The sequence below is a fragment of the Lissotriton vulgaris genome, chromosome 12 (genome assembly GCF_964263255.1).
Source record: "Lissotriton vulgaris chromosome 12, aLisVul1.2, whole genome shotgun sequence".
Lineage (NCBI taxonomy): Eukaryota > Metazoa > Chordata > Amphibia > Caudata > Salamandridae > Lissotriton > Lissotriton vulgaris.
In genome coordinates this window covers 239,927,263-239,946,621 of record NC_141700.1, presented here as the reverse complement: position 1 = coordinate 239,946,621, position 19,359 = coordinate 239,927,263, and positions in this window count along the sequence as shown.

Genomic DNA, 19,359 nt, shown 5'->3' with positions numbered 1-19,359 from the left:
GGACCGTCCCCTGCTGCTGTGACAGAAGATCCTCCCGAAGAGGCAGTCAGATGGGAGGATCAATGGCTATGTTAATCAGCTCGGGATACCAGGCTCTTAGTGCCCAATCCGGAGCCACATGAATGACTTGGGTCCGGTCATGCTTGATCTTCTTCTGCACTCTGGGCAGAAGTGGTTTAGGCGGAAAGGAGTATAGAAGAGCGTAACTCCACTTGCGACGAAAACCGTCGCCTAGCCAGTGCCGCCTTGGAAATTCCAAAGCGCAGGATTGCTGACATTACGTGTTCTCGTTGGTGGAGAATAGATCTAACCAAGGATCTCCCCACTGCTGACAGAGACCTTGCACCACCTCTGAGTGAAGATGCCATTCATGATCCACCATGCACCTGCGGCTGAGTGAATCTGCCAGGTGTTGATCCACCAGAGATATACCCTGATGTTCCAGCCATGTCCAGAGGTGCAGGGCCTCTTGACATGGGGTTCATGACCCCACCCCGCCCTGTTTTTTGCAGTACCACATGGCGGTGGTGTTGTCCATGAACACCTGCACTACTCTGCCCCGGACAGAGGGAAGGAATGCTTTGAGTGTAGGATGGATCGCTTGAAGCTCCAGAAGGTTGATGTGGAGCTCGGACTCTGCCGGAGACCAGAGGCCTCTGATCGCCGCCTCTCCCATGTGGCAGCCCCATCCCAGAGGGATGCATCTCTCACCAGTGTGTGTTCTGGTTGGGGAAGGGAGAGGGATCTGCCTTTGACCCAAACCTGGTACATGAGCCACCACTGCAATTGCAGTGCAGTGGCCTCCGAGATCTGGATGCAATCGGACAGATTCTCCTGCAGAGCCCGCTTATGTCACCTGGCATGATCGACCAACAGGATGCAGGAGGCTATGAGCCCCAGCAGCCTCAGGGTCATCCTGACCGAAACCCAGGATAGGGGCTGAAAGATCGGAATCATAGCCCGAACATCCCCGAATCACCATTCGGGAGGAGAAACCAAAACTGTGTCGAGTCCATAACCGCTCTGATGAAGAGGAGCTTCTGAGAGGAGGTCAGGTGAGACTTTGGCACATTGATGGAGAACCCCAGCGCATGCAGGAGGTTGGCCGTAGTCTGGAGGTGGAAGATGACAGCCTTGGACGAGCCCACCTTCAACAGCCAGTCATTGAGATAGGGGAAGACTTTAACCCCTGATCTGCACAGATGAGCTGCGGCCACCGCTATCACATTCGTGAAAACCAGAGCGGTGCTGGTATGAACCGCAGGTAACACCAGTGGACCGGCAGGATGGGAATGTGAAGGTTAGGGTCCTGCAAGTCCAACGCTACCATCCAGTTTCCATGGTCGAGGGCAGACAAGACCTGAACGAGCGTCAACATTTTTAACTTCTCCTTTCAGAGGTCGCGGTTGATGTTCCTGAGATCCAAGAAAGGATGCAGGCCTTTGTCCTTCTAGGGTACCAGGAAGTAGAGGGAATAGCTACCACGTCCCACTTCTGGGGCAGAAACGCGCTCAATGGCATTCTTGGCAAAGAGTGACGAAACTTCCTGTTGGAGACGGGCCAGGTGATCCTCTGACATACAATGGTACTGAGGTGGCAGGGAGGGAGGGGTAGTCTCGAAGGGTAGGGAGTAGCCCCTACGGACTATTTGCAAAACCCACCTGTCCGACGTGATGGTGCGTCAGTGGGAGAGGTGATGGCGGATCCTGCCACCCACTGGCATTTGCTGGCCCTGAAGGTTCGGGCTAGGATCTACACGACCGTATTATACAGCAACCCAAGTTCACTCGCAATAAACAGGTATACAGTTCTTTCCCACACTCCAAGAACTCTAGTCGCACCCAACATCTACTTGCAAGCTCCCAGGCTCAGGGGGTCTCCACGTTGGAGCACAGTTCCACACCCTAATGCCATATCCCGCCCTATCAGGATGATAAACCCTCTATCTGCTATAGAATTAGGGGCCCTCCTTCGCTCTTACGAGCTTTCTCACCCTCCACATAACGCTGGGCTTCCAGTTATCTCACATACAGACTCCTGAATACAATCTATCCCGATCAACACATACAGAGCCACCAGACACAACTCCAGAGGTATAGTTGAAAATAACTTCACTATAATCCCCCTCACAATCGAACCCACCACAGTATCCAACAAGACGCTGCTAAATTGTATTCTCCTAAACTGCAGATCTGCATCTAGACATGTAGCCGATATAGCTGACCTACTACTCACTAACGAACCAGACATTCTGATCCTGACTGAAACTTGGTTAAAGGAAGCATCTACTCCCATCATGGACATCTTGCTACCCCCTAACTATGATATCGCCAGACTAGATAGAATGGACAGGTCAGGCAGTGGGATAGCCTGCATACACCAGACCAGCCTAACAGTGACCAACTCCAATGCCGCGCTTTATCCTCATGTGAATACCTCTGCGTAAACATCGCCAATAATAACAAACAAATATGCTCTTTACACACTTTCTACCACTCTCCTGGAGATAACCTCACATTCATAGAACACTTCATGAATATTCTAGCATCAAATGACAGCCAACAAAATAAGCAAATATTCCTGGGGGACTTCAACCTTTACTGGGACGACCAGAACAACCCAGGGGTAAACAGCCTCAAAGCTTTCCTCGCTGACCTGAATCTTAACCAAATATGCAGCAACCCTACACACGACAAAGGCGCAATTTGCGACCAAGTAATCTCCAAAGTGGACTCCACACAGCTCGACTCAATCCTCCACTGCGACTGGTCTGACCATCATGTCATTACATTCCAAGTCTTGGAAACTGTTAAACGACTCCAAACACAACCCCTGAGAACTAAGATCTGGAAGAGAAACCTGAAAAACGTCGGCTCTGACCTTATAGCATCAGCTAATTCAAACCTTCTATGTCCCCGGGAAGACCTAGCCGATGTCCAGGGGCTGACCAATCACTACTTTCACTCCATGAACAACTTACTAGACAAAATAGCCCGCTTAAACTGAAAAGAACTTCCACAAAAGACTCAAAACATTGGTATGATGGGAGGCTAAATAAAGACAGACGCTCTCTTAGAGTAATTGTAGGATGTTGGAGAGCTGCCCCCTCAGCTGACCACCTCAAGCTTCTAAGAATCTCTAGGAACGCTTATTTTAGAAAGACCAGAAAATCTAAAACCGACTTCTTCAGGACTCAACTAGACCTAGCCAAGAACCACCCCAAAAAGCTATTCGATCTTATCAAAGCCCAAACCAAGAGCGTACCCAGTCTATCTAACGCTTTCCCACTTACTCTACCCAATTGTGTTGAATTTGCCTCCTTCTTCGCTTCTAAAACAGAATCCATAAAATCAGATCTACTCAAGGACCTCTTATCCTTCTCAGACATGAAAAAGAATTCATCACTGTTCCCGGTTGGTGTCCAAGCTAACGACCTCCCAAAAATTCAAACTCAAAAACAACGCAACTTGGTCCCACTTCAACACCTACAGGGAAGATACCATATTAAAGACGCTAACCGCTCTGAAACCCTCCAATCATTTCACAGACCCGCTCCCAGCTATTTACTTAAAAGTCTTCATTGCTCTGTTACTACCCCTCTGCTCCAAGATCAGAAATACGTCCCTCCTTCAAGGATCCCCTCCAGATATCCTGAAAACAGGTCAGGTTTCGCCTATCCTAAAGAAACCAACAGCTGACCCCTCGGCCCGAAAGAACTATAATCCGATTTCTAACATACCTATGCTAGCCAAACTCCTGGAAAAATGCGTTAACATGCAGCTGAACAGTCACATTGATCAATTCAACCTGCTTAACCAATTTCAAATCAGGCTTCCAAGCAGGTCACAGTACCGAATCAGCCATGACACATGTAATAGACAACGCTTTAAAAATCCTGGACAAAACCGAAGTCTGTTTACAAATCCTACTCGACCTATCATCAGCATTTTCACCGTCAAACACAGCAACCTGCTAGAACACCTGAAACACAGAATGGGAATGTCTGGAACTGTATTTAACTATTTTGCCTCTTTCCTCCCAGAGATTCAAGGTCAACCAACCCCTGTCCAACCCCATGCCAGTCACATTTGGAGTTCCGCAAGGCTCCTCCCTCTCACCCACCCTTTTCAACCTTTTTATGGAACCTCTTACCGATCTTCTCAGCCTCACCAAGATTCACTTCCACATGTATGCAGACGACACCCAAATCTACATCAAGATCCACTCACTTGATGACATCAAATCGCTCAACACCACACTACAAAAAACCCAAACATGGCTGGCCGAAAACCATTTGAAACTAAACTCCCTCAAAACGGAATTCCTCTTAATCGCTCCCCCTAAAAAAACTCCCACTATCCTGGATTGGCTGAAGCACTTAACAGCTCTCAAAGGATACCCTCTCATTGTTGACTCATCGAAATCGCTAGCTGTAACGCTTGACAGTAACTTAAAGATGCAGAAGCATATCAGCGCCTCCACAAAGGAGCTAACTTCCACTTGAAGACCCTGCGAAAACTGAAACCCTTTCTGCCTGCCTACGATTTCAAACAAGCAGTTCAAGCCCTAGTAATCCCTCGAGCAGAATATGCACTGGTAACCTTATGCGGCCTCCCAATGTCATCGACAGCCTCGCTAAGAGCCACTATCAACTCAGCTGCGAGACTAATCATGGGTTCAAAGAGAAACTCTCACATATCCTCAGACCTGAGAGCCCTCAACTGGCTACCGTTTGAAGCTAGAAGTCATCTGAAAATCGCTTGTATGACGCAGAAGGCCCCACACCATAACTCCCCGCACTACCTAGCTCAGAAACTGGTGCTCTCTGCGGGCATCAGAGCCTCCAGGAGTGCCAAGACTCTTCTTCTAAAACCACAATGATCTGCCAAGAGAAAAATCTATAACCAATCCTTCTCTGGTATGGCTCCTAGGATCTGGAACGCTTTGCCCATTGAAATAAGAATGAACCCTTCCACTGCCTCCTTCAAAAAAGAAGTGAAAGCAATCTTCATGGCTAAATTCACATGAACTCTCGGACTGTTTACTGTATTTGATTACTAGTTCTGTTTTTGTGCTCCATAGTCATCCTTTTGTTTTTGTGCTAGCTTAGTTTTACAATTATGAGCTTTGCATACCTGTTTCACCTATATCTTTGTATGCTATATCTTGCTTTCTACATATGACTTGTAAAGCGCTCTGATACTCGCAAGGGTCTTTTTCGCGCTATACAAAACCTTCAAATTAAAAAAATAAATAGGAGGGTTTAGAGGCTGCTGCAAAGGGGGCTGTGGTGGACTGACCCACTTGCGGGCCCCCAGAACCTCGGTGGTGGTTCCCACATCCCCGGCCGCGCTGTGGCTGAACCGCCTGTGCCGGCCGGTGGCTCTGGGCGGGACGTAGTGGGGGCACCCATTCTGTAGCTATGAAAGGGGCGAGAAGCAGACTGCACAGGGAGGGTGGAGGATAGGCCCAAGGACCTGGCCATAGCCGGAGAGTCCTTAAAGCGCTCCTGCACATTGTCTGCCTTGTCACCGAAAAGGCTACGACCATCAAAGAGCAATTACCACCCCCTGAGCACACAAAAACAGTAACCAATATTAATCTCAACTGAATTATAGTTGCACAAAAATTATAATTAGCTGGCAGTCCACTTTGTATCGTAATTAATTCAAGTCCATTCTTCAAACGTTGTAGTCACTATAAATCTTCAAAAGTTTATTCCAATGGGATTTGACTGTAAATTGTGTACATCAGTCTCTGTGTATAGATGGTACATCAGCCAACACGTGTCTCGTCGTGTATTTATACAACACATAGATTTCCTCAGGGCTGCAACCAAATAAACATTGCCCATGATTAAAATAATTCTTCTGTATATCAAAGAAGGAAGAGAAGTAATAGTACCCTTCACCCAAAGAGGATATCATACAAGGACTTATTATCGTGTAGGCACTTGCCATGAGAAAGAAAAGAGAATTAATAACCCAAACAGAGTAAAATGTTCACACTCAAAGTATCTGTGAATACCTTATGTCCCAGTAACATTCAGCTTAGAGTTAAACAAGGTATATTCACTTCGAAATAATTAGTGTTTCCTGGATGTTTAACTTCCTCGTCTTGATACCAGGTAAAGCGTCTAAATAACAACAAGCATTGGAAATGCAATAGGTCTCGCACCATTAGAGTTAGTGCTTTTAGAATTGTTTATGGGTTTTTTTTGTAAATGTTTAGCATTTTTGTTTCCTGTAGCCAATGCTAAAGAATTACAAATAAAAAAAGCCATAAACATTTCTAAAATCTCTAACTGAAATGGTCTGAGACCTATTGCACTGTGTGAGGGTGAGGGGTTGAGGGTGAGTGAGGGTGAGGGTGGGTGAGGGTGAGTGAGGGTGAGGGGTTGAGGGTGAGTGAGGGTGAGTGAGGGTGAGGGGTTGAGGGTGAGTGAGAGTGAGGGTGAGTGAGGGTGGGTGAGGGTGAGTGAGGGTGAGGGGTTGAGGTTGAGGTGTTGAGGGTGAGTGAGGGTGAGGGCGAGTGAGGTGTTGAGGGTGAGTGAGGGTGAGGGTGAGGGTAGGTGAGGGGTTGAGGGTGAGTGAGGGTGAGTGAGGGTGATGCTGAGGGGTTGAGGGTGAGTGAGGGTGAGTGAGAGTGAGGGTGAGGGTGAGTGAGGGGTTGAGGGTGAAGGGTTGAGGGTAAGTGAGGGTGAGGGTGAGTGAGGGTGAGTGAGGGTGAGGGGTTGAGGGTGAGTGAGGGTGAGGGGTTGAGGGTGAGTGAGGGTGAGGCGTTGAGGGTGAGTGAGGGTGAGTGTGGGTGAGGGTGAGTGAGGGTGAGGGGTTGAGGGTGAGTGAGGGTGAGTGAGGGTGAGTGTGGGTGAGGGTGAGGGTGAGTGAGGGTGAGGGGTTGAGGGTGAGTGAGGGTGAGGGTGAGTGAGGGTGTGTGAGGATGAGGGGGTGAGGATGTGAAGGCGCGTTTGGCAGTGTATGTTTTAACGCTCGGAATATCATAATGAACCCAGACATGACAGTCTCCAGCCAACAGCTGTAAATAGTTAGTCAAGTAAGCTAATGTTTGAGAGAGGCAGGCCCAAACCAAACTCCATGTATATTGCTAGAGCAATGCTTGACAGTTCTGCTGTTTAAAACCCAGCACAGTTCTAAAACAGTTCTGAAAAAGCTAAGAAGTCTGGCCTTTTTGCTTTGCCAATGCTGGTTTACATTGCTTTGGTAAAACGCCATTGTTGAAAGATGTGCCCAGCCACTCGTCATTATGTAAAAATTAAATTACCTTAATGCAAAAATATATTTTCTGGGCACAAAAAAAAAACAAACTCCGCCATTGAAGCCTCAAGCCTAAAACGGAACTACTTTGTGTGCGCATGCGCTCCTTGTGAGAGGGTGGACTGCTGAAACTCCGTGAACATATCCAGTCTCGATCTGCTCGATCCACCGCCCCCTGCTGTAGTGAGCAGTGAATGACAACAGCAGACCAATGGAGAGGGGTGGCTGACTGAAGACCCTTGTAAGTATGTTATATACAATTTTACTAAAAATGAAATAAGTCTTGGCTAATGCCACACCTAAAATCACCCATTCATTTGGGGGGAAAGTCTCAGATCATGTAAAGACAGCTTGTCAGGCAGAAGGATTAAAACAACTGCAAGTTATTGATGCATCTTTAAAACTGCATAGGAATAATTCAGCTAAACAGACATTAAGATGACAACAAAAAGCAAAATGTGTGCATCAGACACATGGGCGCAAAAGAGAGGAAGAAAAGACAATCTGTGCAGAGGCAAGTGGGAAACAGACTGGGTGGGCGTCAGCTTCCGAGACAGAAAGGGGGAGACACAGGGGCGGAGACGGCATCCGAAAGAGGACTAACACAAAAGAATTGGGCATGCACACATCACAGGAGGCAGGAGGAGAAAGGAGACACGGGGCTAGTTCATCAGAGACCAGAGGAGAAACAGAGCTGCGCGTCACAAAGGCGAAGAGAGAGGCCTTTGCCTGCAAAAAAACATTAATTGGAGAACAAAACAAACGCACACGGCAGGTTAACGAGGCAGAGAAGAAAAAAAATAAACAAACAAGACGGAGGGAAGAGAGGGGAGGGGGGAGGAGAAATGCGACACGGCGGGAAGGGGAGGGGGCGGAGCGGGTTAAATTAAACAAACGAGACGGAGGGAAGAGAGGGGAGGGGGGAGGAGAAATGCGACACGGCGGGAAGGGGAGGGAGCGGAGCGGGTTAAATTAAACAAACAAGACGGACGGAGGGAGGAGAGGGGAGGGGGGAGGAGAAATGCGACACGACTGGAAGGGGAGGGGGCGGAGCGGGTAAAACAAGACGGACGTGCACGCGCTTTTAAGCTCAATGCGCATGCGCATTGAGCCTAAAAGTCACGGGCACTGCAAGGAATCGCCACGATTCCTTGCAGTGGATAAAGAGTGGATAAGCCCCCATAGTCTCACTTGCTCGATGCGCATGCGCATCGACAGGCGAGACCTAAAAATGAGCGAAAACAATAATCACCAAACAAAGCTTCTATGTGTCCAACATCTCCCTATCACAATAGTCACCAGAGTTCTAATCAGAAGTCTTACAACTGTAGTAACACCCATTCGATCATTATATTTTCATAAAAAACATATCCTGTGCCTATTATCGGCTCATGTCGACAATATCTAAATTCTCATTATATAAATAGAAACCCTCGTTTCAGCCCAACCAAGTTGGTACGCACACTAATATCCATATTATAGTGTATGAAGTGACACTCACCAAAGTTATCAAAGCGCGAATTCAATATTTTCACAAATAATCCAATCACTTGATGGTATCTCCTAAAAAGACAAAGCACCTCATATATCCTAATCTATTCTATACGCTATATTCCTTATAACCACTGATTATAGTACTATCTCACCTCGTTCAAATGATCTCATGAAGTAAAGTTTTATTCAGTGTAATAGGTGCTTTATTCCTGTAATTTCTAAAGCGTAGTATATATGTTAACATCTTATCTCATATATACAGATGTATTGTAAAAACGATGCGTGCCATAACTCACCACAATAACTGTCTTTGAGTACAATTTGAGGACATGCGCTGTAAAATAAGAAATTATCTGAGTCATCATCTAAACGTTAAATTATATATTCGACTATTTGTTAAATCGTCCTATGTCTTACCCAGTCTGTATATTATTCCCCTTCGTCCTCAATCAACACGTCCGCTCTCAATAAATTATAATGCGTCCATATGTATTCGCAATAGATCCGGAGGACTAGATCACCAAAAAGTCACTGTAACACTAGAGCATACCTCGATAATGGCAGCAACTATCCTCGCTGCTCGTCGGCGTTCCGCGTAAGCGCCATATTGTAATGTCTTTTTATCCCAATCCGAAGCAGGCGCCATATTGTAATGGTTAATTCCTCCAAAATATTATTAAAGGAATTCAAAAAAGTAGACCAGTTATTATTGACTTCAGTGTGATCGTCGCTTGAGGGAATGGACCGAATAGAATATAATATACTAAGGTTAATAATATGCAAAAGTTAGTTAGAATAACTGGTCTACTTTTTTGAGCGAGGATAGTTGCTGCCATTATCGAGGTATGCTGTAGTGGATATCATTTCATCCCCAACCGTATTTATTGTTATTTTTATAGAATACACAGGACCTTACAGCGTCTCCTCTCTTTAACAGGAGGAGGTCGGAGGACTCAACTTTTTGATACGGACATTGGGTAAGTCGATGTAGAAATTTAGTTTTTAGGATCTCGGATATAGAGACATGACAGTGATTTAATGTTTTGTGTTACAGTGACTTTTTGGTGATCTAGTCCTCCGGATCTATTGCGAATACATATGGACGCATTATAACTTATTGAGAGCGGACGTGTTGATTGAGGACGAAGGGGAATAATATACAGACTGGGTAAGACATAGGACGATTTAACAAATAGTCGAATATATAATTTAACGTTTAGATGATGGCTCAGATAATTTCTTATTTTACAGCGCATGTCCTCAAATTGTACTCAAAGACAGTTATTGTGGTGAGTTATGGCACGCATCGTTTTTACAATACATCTGTATATATGAGATAAGATGTTAACATATATACTACGCTTTAGAAATTACAGGAATAAAGCACCTATTACACTGAATGAAACTTTACTTCATGAGATCATTTGAACGAGGTGAGATAGTACTATAATCAGTGGTTATAAGGAATATAGCGTATAGAATAGGATATATGAGGTGCTTTGTCTTTTTAGGAGATACCATCAAGTGATTGGATTATTTGTGCAGAATATTAAATTTGCGCTTTGATAACTTTGGTGAGTGTCACTTCATACACTACAATATGGATATTAGCGTGCGTACCAACTTGGTTGGGCTGAAACGAGGGTTTCTATTTATATAATGAGAATTTAGATATTGTCCACATGAGCCGATAATAGGCACAGGATATTTTTTTATGAAAATATAATGATCGAATGGGTGTTACTACAGTTGTAAGACTTCTGAGTAGAACTCTGGTGACTATTGTGATAGGGAGATGTTGGACACATAGAAGCTTTGTTTGGTGATTATTGTTTTCGCTCATTTTTGTTATTTAGACGCTTTACCTGGTAACAAGACGAGGAAGTTAAACATCCAGGAAACACTAATTATTTCGAGGTGAATATACCTTGTTTAACTCTAAGCTGAATGTTACTGGGATATAAGGTATTCACAGATACTTTGAGTGTGAACCTTTTACCCTGTTTGGGTTATTAATTCTCTTTTCTTTCTCATGGCAAGTGCCTACACGATAATAAGTCCTTGTATGATATCCTCTTCGGGTGAAGGGTACTATTACTTCTCTTCCTTCCTTGATATACAGAAGAATTATTTTAATCATGGGCAATGTTTATTTGGTTGCAGCCCTGAGGAAGTCTATGTGTTGTATAAATACACGACGAAACACGTGTTGGCTGATGTACCATCTATACACAGAGACTGATGTACAGAATTTATAGTCAAATCCCATTGGAATAAACGTTTGAAGATTTTTAGTGACTACAACGTTTGAAGAATGGACTTGAATTAATTACGATACAAAGTGGACTGCCAGCTAATTATAATTTTTGTGCAACTATAATTCAGTTGAAAGTAATATTGGTTACTGTTTTTGTGTGCTCAGGGGGTGGTAATTTATCTTGGTTTCTGTAATCACAGGAGTTCTGGGTGTTGGATGCGCGTCCTCCCTCTAGATGCACCATTTTTTGACTGTTACTGTAAACATACTTTTCCCTGATAATTAATGTGGAGCGCCCATTAGGCTGTTAGTATCCAATTTTCTGTTGCCATCAAAGAGCATGTCCATAAGTGTGGATTGGACATCCCCTGAGAAACTAGTCAAATGTAACCAGGCGTAGAACCAAAGGGCTACTGTTGTGGCAATCGTTCTGCCAAGTGTGTCGGCAGCATCCAGCCCACAGTAGATGATAAACTTCTCTGCATCTCTCCCTTCAGCAACCGCTCAAGAGAGCACGGCCTTGGCACTGAGGCAGCACTTGCGCAACCGCGTCCCACACAGAGTGGGTATAATGGCCCAATTGACATGCAGTGTTTACCGACCGCAGTCCCAAGCTGGAGGAAGAAAACATCTTCTTCCCAAGATGATCCAGCTTTTTGGATTCCCTTTTCCAGGGGTGCGGTAGGGAATGCACCCCTGAGAGCTTGGAATATCAAGCTCTCAGGGGTGGGTGTTGGGAAAGAAAAGTGGTGTTGCCCGGGGCCGGGCGGTGGCATTGGGCAATCATCCTATCCACAGGAGCCCCTGTGTTGGGCCTGGACCAAGTCCACGAAAGGATGTGCGTCAGGGCTTCATTAAACGGCAGCAGGGGTTCGAAGAGATCGCTGCCGGTTGAAGCACCTCTGTCAGGAGGATAGTCCTGACTGCCACCATAGGTAGCTCAAAGTGAAGAGCCTCGGCTGCCCTACACAACACCACTGCGATTGACGCTCCCTCCTCCATAGCCACGGTAGGAGGAGAAAACATGCCAAAGTCTGGTGAGATATCCAAATCACTGGCATCCCCCAGCTCCTCTCTCCAGACTTGCTCATACTCCATCTGGTCTGTCAAAGGGTCTCCAGACCCCTTCCAGTCCTCCTCACCCTCTTCTGGATGCCAATATTGTCCCAAAGAGCCAGGGTATAACAGGGGCAAAAAAGTACCCGTCGGCGCCGGATCTGGCTTCGGTCGATGCCGGTCCGGCTCTGTGTCTACCTCGAGGTGGAGGCCGGGGTCGACGTGGGCTGGGGACACAGAAAACGCCAGTGGCGGATGTGGTGCCAGTAGAATCGGTGTCGGGGAGGCGTAACGAGGTCGACTGGCGCCGATGCGGATCCAGGCCTGGATCCAAGGGGACCCTGTGCCGAAGACGCCGACACCGAAGACCCACGGTCCCCAGCCGAGTCTGCGAGGCCCGAAGGCACGCCGGTGGAGTCGGGCTGCCCAAAGATGGCATGCATTGCTTTGTAGAAACTCCAGAGCTGGGCAGGGGTCACACCGGGTCCCAGGAAGGGAGGGAAACATGGAGTCGACCCAGCGGGAGGGCACCCGCTGCATCCCTCGTGGCATCGGCCAACGGACAGGGAGAAGTCGAAGAGCGACGATGCTTCTTCGACTTCTTTTTGTGCTTTGACTTACCTGACCCAGAGTGCGAAGACTTCGACAAAGAGTGGTCCTTCGACCTCCTCCGCGACTGGGAACTCGAGCGGCGCGGAGCCCACTGCCGGGCCTCGAGTAGCTTTTAAGACCGCTCCTGCAAAGACTTTGGGGCCATGGTCTGGCAGTCGGAGCACGACTTGGGGTCGTGTTCACGCTCCAGGCAGTAAAGGCACACGCAGTGCGGATCCGTCACCGACATGAGTCGGTTACAGGAACCACAAATCTTAAAGCTGGGCACCCCTCATGCACCAGGAATCGAAGGACTCTAAAATGAAGTCGACAAAAGTCGAGAAAAAAGTTCAGTCAAAAATTGACTGGGGAGCAAAAACACTGTATGAGGCACATGGTTGTCCCAAGAAATATCGTAGGGTATGTGGAAGTGGTTGGGGGGATTGGTTTAGATTTACAGGAAATGTCTACTTATATTATTTTTTGTACCCTACCAGATCCACATTTTGGGAAAGTCTAGCCTTTGAAAATATTCATGCCTTTTCAATGTATTGCGATGAGTGGCTGAAATTATGTTTGAAAACAATAACAAAAGATTGACTGGGGTACTGCTCTCTCCGGATCTGCGCTTGTTGGCGCGAAAAAAGAAAGAACTGACATCAGTGCGCGAGGGCGGCATCTCTGTAGCTACTGCAAGGTCATCCCAGGGACCACGACGCCGACGAACGCGGAGTCGACCAACACCACCTTCCGACGCACAAGGGTACTACTGACGAAAAACTTCCGGATCCAGTCTGACACCTGGGGGTAATTCTAAGGTAAAGAATCTATAAGTAACTGTTTCTTTCAGATCAAAAATACTAAAACCTGCACCCAAATGAATTTCCCCAAACTAAATTACTTTCCAACTCAGGCCCCTGCCCCCTTGGTTTCCACCCCCTAAAACCGAAAAACTAAATAAATTAATAACCCCTGTGCCCCTAAATTCAGTTACCCAAAGTATTAATAATTAAGGACTGCCAAAATTAATATCCCTAAAATAAAGTACTCCCAATCCCATTAATCCATATTCCTAATGTACAACTCTTAATACCTTAGAGTGCAGAAAATCCTCACCAAATCTTTTCCTTACTTTCTTGTAAGGGATAAACTTCCCTTACTACCCCTTTAATCCTACCCATCCCTAAACCCTAAACACATTTTCCATTGTAAGTAAACTCCCACATCCCTTACTATCTCTGTCACTCTACCCCTCTCTAAATGCTAAAAACCATATTGCCTTTTTGGGGGGGAAGCCCGCCCCTTTACTGCCCTTTTAACCTAAACATCCCTATACCAAATATATCCATTTTGGGGTTAACCCTCTTACTACCCCTTTAAGCCCGACATCAGTAAACCAATACATGCTTTTTGAGGGTTACTATCCCTTTATTCCGATCCACCACATACCAAATGGATTATTTTTAAATACATTTGTTATGTTATATACTCTTTTATAGCGCTTGAATCACCCTGGGGCATCTCGGAGCTGCCTGGAGAAACATCACTGGTAGCGGGGGTTGAGCTATAGTAATCTAATACAGGAAAGCTTTTAGATGTTTCCTGAAGGTTCCATATGACGGGATATCCCTCAGGGCCTTAGGCAGGCTGTTCCAGTACTTGGGCGCCAGATAGGAAAAGGCCTTGTCTCCTGTACGTTTAAGACGGATGCGAGGGATATGGAGAAACTGCAGGAAGCCCGATCTTAGATAACGGCCTTGAATGTATTTTTTCAATTTGTTTTGTAAAATAAAGCTGGCCTCGGCCATTTAAAGCGTTGAATGACAGACAGCAAATTTTGAAAATGGGTCTTTTGATTACCGGTAACCAATGCAGGTCTTTTATCAGCGGTAGAGAAGGGGAGCCAGCAGGCATATTTAGGATCATTCTTGCAGCGGTATTTTGGATGACCTGTTACTTATTTAGTAAAGTCACACCCACCTCAGCCAATAAGGTATTTCCGTAGTCCAAACGGCTGATCACCATCGCTTGGACGAGCGTTCTACGATGGACAGTCGGTATATAGGGGAGGATTTTGCGAAGTAATCGAAGACTATGATAGCAAGAGCTTGTGATGTCTGCTACATGGTCCTGCATTGACAGTGATTGATCCAGCTTTACGCCCAGGTTTTTAACACTCTGCTTGGGGACAGGGGCGACACCCAGCTGTGGAGGCCACCACTCATCAGACCAGACTGCCGAGGCATTTCCCAGTAACATGACTTCCGTTTTACCAGGGTTCAATTGGAGGCAGTTGTTAGTCATCCAGTTGGATATCGCCAATATACCCTTGGAAAAACTGAGCTTGTCAGATTCTGGATTAGGGCCGATGGTGAACAACAGCTGGGTGTCATCTGCATATGAGATTGTTTCAAAACCCAAGGCTTCTACTGCCCTAGCCAGAAGAGCCATATAAATGTTAAAAAGGGTTGGGCTAAGTCAGGAGTCCTGAGAAACACCCTTGTCCAGTAATATTTTATCAGAATGAAAAGGGCCCAAGATGACTGTTTGAGATCTATCCGCCAGAAAGTTCTGAAGCCATTTAAGGGCTACTCCCTGGATGCCGAGAGGTCAAGAAGAATCAGTATAGCTGATCCCCCTGCATCAATAGTCATCCTCAGGGAGTCCGTCACGGCAAATAAGGCAGCCTCCGTACTGAAACCTGGGTGGAACCCTGATTGCGAGGGGTCCAAGATGGTATTGGTTTCAAGATAGCTACTCAATTGCCTATTTATAATACTTTCTAGCGGTTTGTCCAGTAATGGAAGCAGGGAAATAGGGCGATAATTGCCAAGGTCTTGTGGGTTTGCCACAGATTTTTTTAGAATAGGACTACGAACGCTTCCTTCCAGGCTGTGGGTATAATACCAGATTGAATAGATTGATTGAACATTTTTTTGAATGGCCGGGGCACAACTGTGTGTCAGGAGAGCCATAATTTTGGGAGAGCAAGGATCCATGGGAGAACCCGATTTAGCCGAACATAATGCTTTAATTATCTCTTCAAGTGAGGCGGGTGAAAAACAATCAAGAGAGCAGTCTGCCATGTTTATGGGTCTTTCAGGGCAGGCCAGGGGTCGCAGATGTATCATGGCTGATGATGGAAAATTAGAATAGATGGGTGTAATTTTCTCCTGAAAGTAGACAGCTAGGGAGTTACAGAATTCTTGGGATTCCACGGGACTTTGCTTACAAACTTGGGGTGATACCAAGTCTCTGACAATGTCAAAGAGGGCTTTAGAGGAATTACTAGAACGCTCAATTTGACTTAGAATATACAAGCGTCTCGCTGACTTTAGGTTACGATGGAAGCCAGTCAGGGCTTGCTTGTATACCAATCTGTTGTGGGAGGTCTTGCTCACTCGCCAGCGTCTCTCTAGTTGTTTGCAGGAAGATTTTTCCTGCCTTAGTTCTGTGGAGTACCATTGTGCTGAGATTCGGTTTGGGGCAGAGCCACAATTGTTTTTTATTGGGATTGTCAAGTCTAAGGCTTTCACAAATGCCTTGTTAAAAGAGGCCAGCATTTTTTAAACATCTTGTTCATTTGTTTGTGGTTCCACAAGGAACACTTTATCAAAGGCCTCGGACGAGAGATTACGCCAGGGTCTACGGGCTAATTGTTTCCTGCCCCCAGTCTGATATATGGATTTTGAGCAAAGGCTAGGGATAGAAAACTTTATCATAGAGTAGTCGGTCCGAGTAAGGGGCCACAGAAAATCACAGGTCAGATGGTCAACATTGGAGAAGATTAGGTCTAAAGTGTGGCCCGCCAAATGTGTTGGGCCGTTAACTCTTTGGGTAAGGCCAATCTGCTCCAGACCAGAGAGGAGTTTGTTTATCTCCTGTGTTGTGTGTGATTCGCAGTAAAAATTAAAATCGCCCAGCATCAAAAATGTTGCCGCAAGGACGTGAATGGCTATGTAGTCTACAAGTTTTTTCGTAAAATCGGCTCTAGGGCCAGGGGGCCGGTAAACTAGGGCGCCATTCCAACTTTCCGTGGGTGATAGAATAACTTTAAAAATGCCTATTTCTAGGCTCTCATCTATTTGCGTGGATAGCCAAGATATACTAAGATGGTGTTTAAAGGCGATAGCTATTCCACCTCCTGTTTTCCCCACACGATCTAGATGAAGGAACTTATAGTTCTCTGGGATGGCTATGTTAATAATGGGATGGTTAGAGGGGTTCAGCCAAGTTTCTGTAAGGAAACAGATCTCAGGGGAATGTGAGGTAATCATATCCCAGATTTCGAAAGGGTGTTTTGCTAGAGAGCGCACATTGCATAGAATGTAGGGTAGGCCCTCTGTTGGGTAAATTGTTCGAGGCCGAGCTGGCAGCGTGTAAGATATATGCAGGTCGCTCTGAAAAGCGCAATGTCTGCATGCTACCGGGCCTTTGAGTGTACTAGGGAACTTCTTTGAGCAGCTTATGATTGAGCGTTGTTTGGCTAGTTCTGCAGCTCTAATGTTGTATAATGTATAAAAAGAATATGATAAATGAGTAGGGTGAGTAGGTTCTACCTGTTCGAGCAGGGTCCGTGGCCTCTGGGCTCGTGTGGTCTCGAGTTGCATTTGGCGCGCCTTCGGCGTGCCATGGTTGCGCCCGCTGCGCAGAAGCATACCCGTCTTCTTTTATCAGAGCGCGGCAAAAGACTAGCCCGCCACCCTGCGTGACTACCATGATGGCCGCTCGATTTTCCCGGCAGCCTCCGTGGTCATGCAGCAACTCAGCGCCTAATCGGCTGAGTGGTAGAGGGTGATTGCGGCCAAGATAGACGGCAGTATTTTAAAAGGTGAGCAAATTGCAAAAACAATATTGAGTTAAAAATACAAGGTACAGAGTACAACAGCTCCCAGCTTCCGCCTCAGGAGTATTTCCTTTAATCTTATTCATAACCAATAAGCTTAATACATTGTATTGACTAGTGTTTCAACTGTATTCACGCTGTGGTAAAGATAGCATGATGTAATGACCGTGTTTAATGGCAATATACCCTTTCAGCTCATTGATGGTCCAGAGTAATGCTGTTTTAATGTTGATCAAGGACATACGTCATTCACAGGCAATTGTTAGCTTGTGGTGATTTCTGATGAGCTGTTGCTCTGTGTGTTTCTGTAAGATTCCCTTAAAGAAGAGATGACTCTGTGAGGTTGAATCTTCATAAGTTTATTCCTTAAAAATCCCATCCAAGATCAGTCAGCATACATCAACAGCTTATCTTTATACTGTCCTTGTTTTCTTATGAATCTCCCACTTAGAATCTCTTGACATCACACATTACATATCCAGTGCTCTGTCCATGACACTAATACATTCTACAAGTACCTAGGCCATTAAAGAAGTAGAAGGAATATACTACACACCTCCCTTCCTTAACTAAAATAAAATAATCATATAAGATAAACATAAACAAAAGCACAATATAAAGAGCGCAAGGGCACCTCACTTCACATAATCAGTCAGATACGATGGACGTTTACAAACTCTTGATGACAACCTTTTCTTGTTCTCCCCATTACCACTTACATCTTGCAAAGGGGAAGTACCATGCAATGTTTCCTCTGAAATCCTTCCTTTCACCACTACAACTCTATTCATGTTCCATATACGATGGTCATGCATCTTCACAGCGTTTTTAAACACCTTGATTACCTTAGTAGGTTTCATACATTTAGACATAGAACTTCCCATCAAACCAGGATGTTTAATCCTCACTACATCTCCCACCTTTACAACTGTTTTTTTACCTTTCTCTCTGCATCAAAATATTGTTTTCTTCGTTTAGCCATTTTATTCTCTCTTTCTAGTATATGTTCACTCATACATTTTCTTTCCTTTCCTTTGCCCAATTCATATTTATTGACCCATGTTGGCTCAACCATCGTATTAAGAATTCTACCCCTGAATAATAAGAAAGGAGTTTTCCCTGTTGTACAATGTGGAGTTAACCTGTACTCCACTATTTTCTTCAAAACTACACCTTTCCAATTCAAGGACTGACCTTTGGCCACAGAGATGGTATCCTTGATCACCCTGTTAAACCTCTCTATCATTCCATTGGCCTTGGGATGATAGAGAGCACATGTCTTGTGTACAATCCCTTTTGAAGAAAGAAATTTTTCCATTTCAGCAGAAACAAGTTGCACACCATTATCTGTCAATATCAATCAATCAATCAATCAATCATGGAATTTGTAGAGCGCGCTACTCACCCGCTAGGGTCTCAAGGCGCTGGGGGGAGGGGGAGTCGCTACTGCTCGAACAGCCAGGTCTTGAGTTGTTTCCTGAAGGAGAGAGGGTCCTGGGTCAGTCGTAGGTGGGTGGGGAGGGAGTTCCATGTCTTGGCCGCCAGGTAGGAGAAGGATCTTCCTCCGGCGGTGGATCTGCGAATACGTGGGACGGTGGCGAGGGCGAGGCTGGCGGATCGGAGCTGGCGAGTGGGTGTGTAGAAAGCGAGGCGGCTGTTGAGATACTTGGGGCCCATGTCGTGGAAAGCCTTGTGTGTGTTGGTGAGGAGTCTGAACGTGATCCTCTTGCTGACGGGGAGCCAGTGCAGGTCTTTCAGATGGGCAGAGATGTGGCTGTGATGGGGGATGTCCAAGATGAGTCGTGCAGAAGCGTTCTGCATGCGCTGGAGTCTTTTCTGGA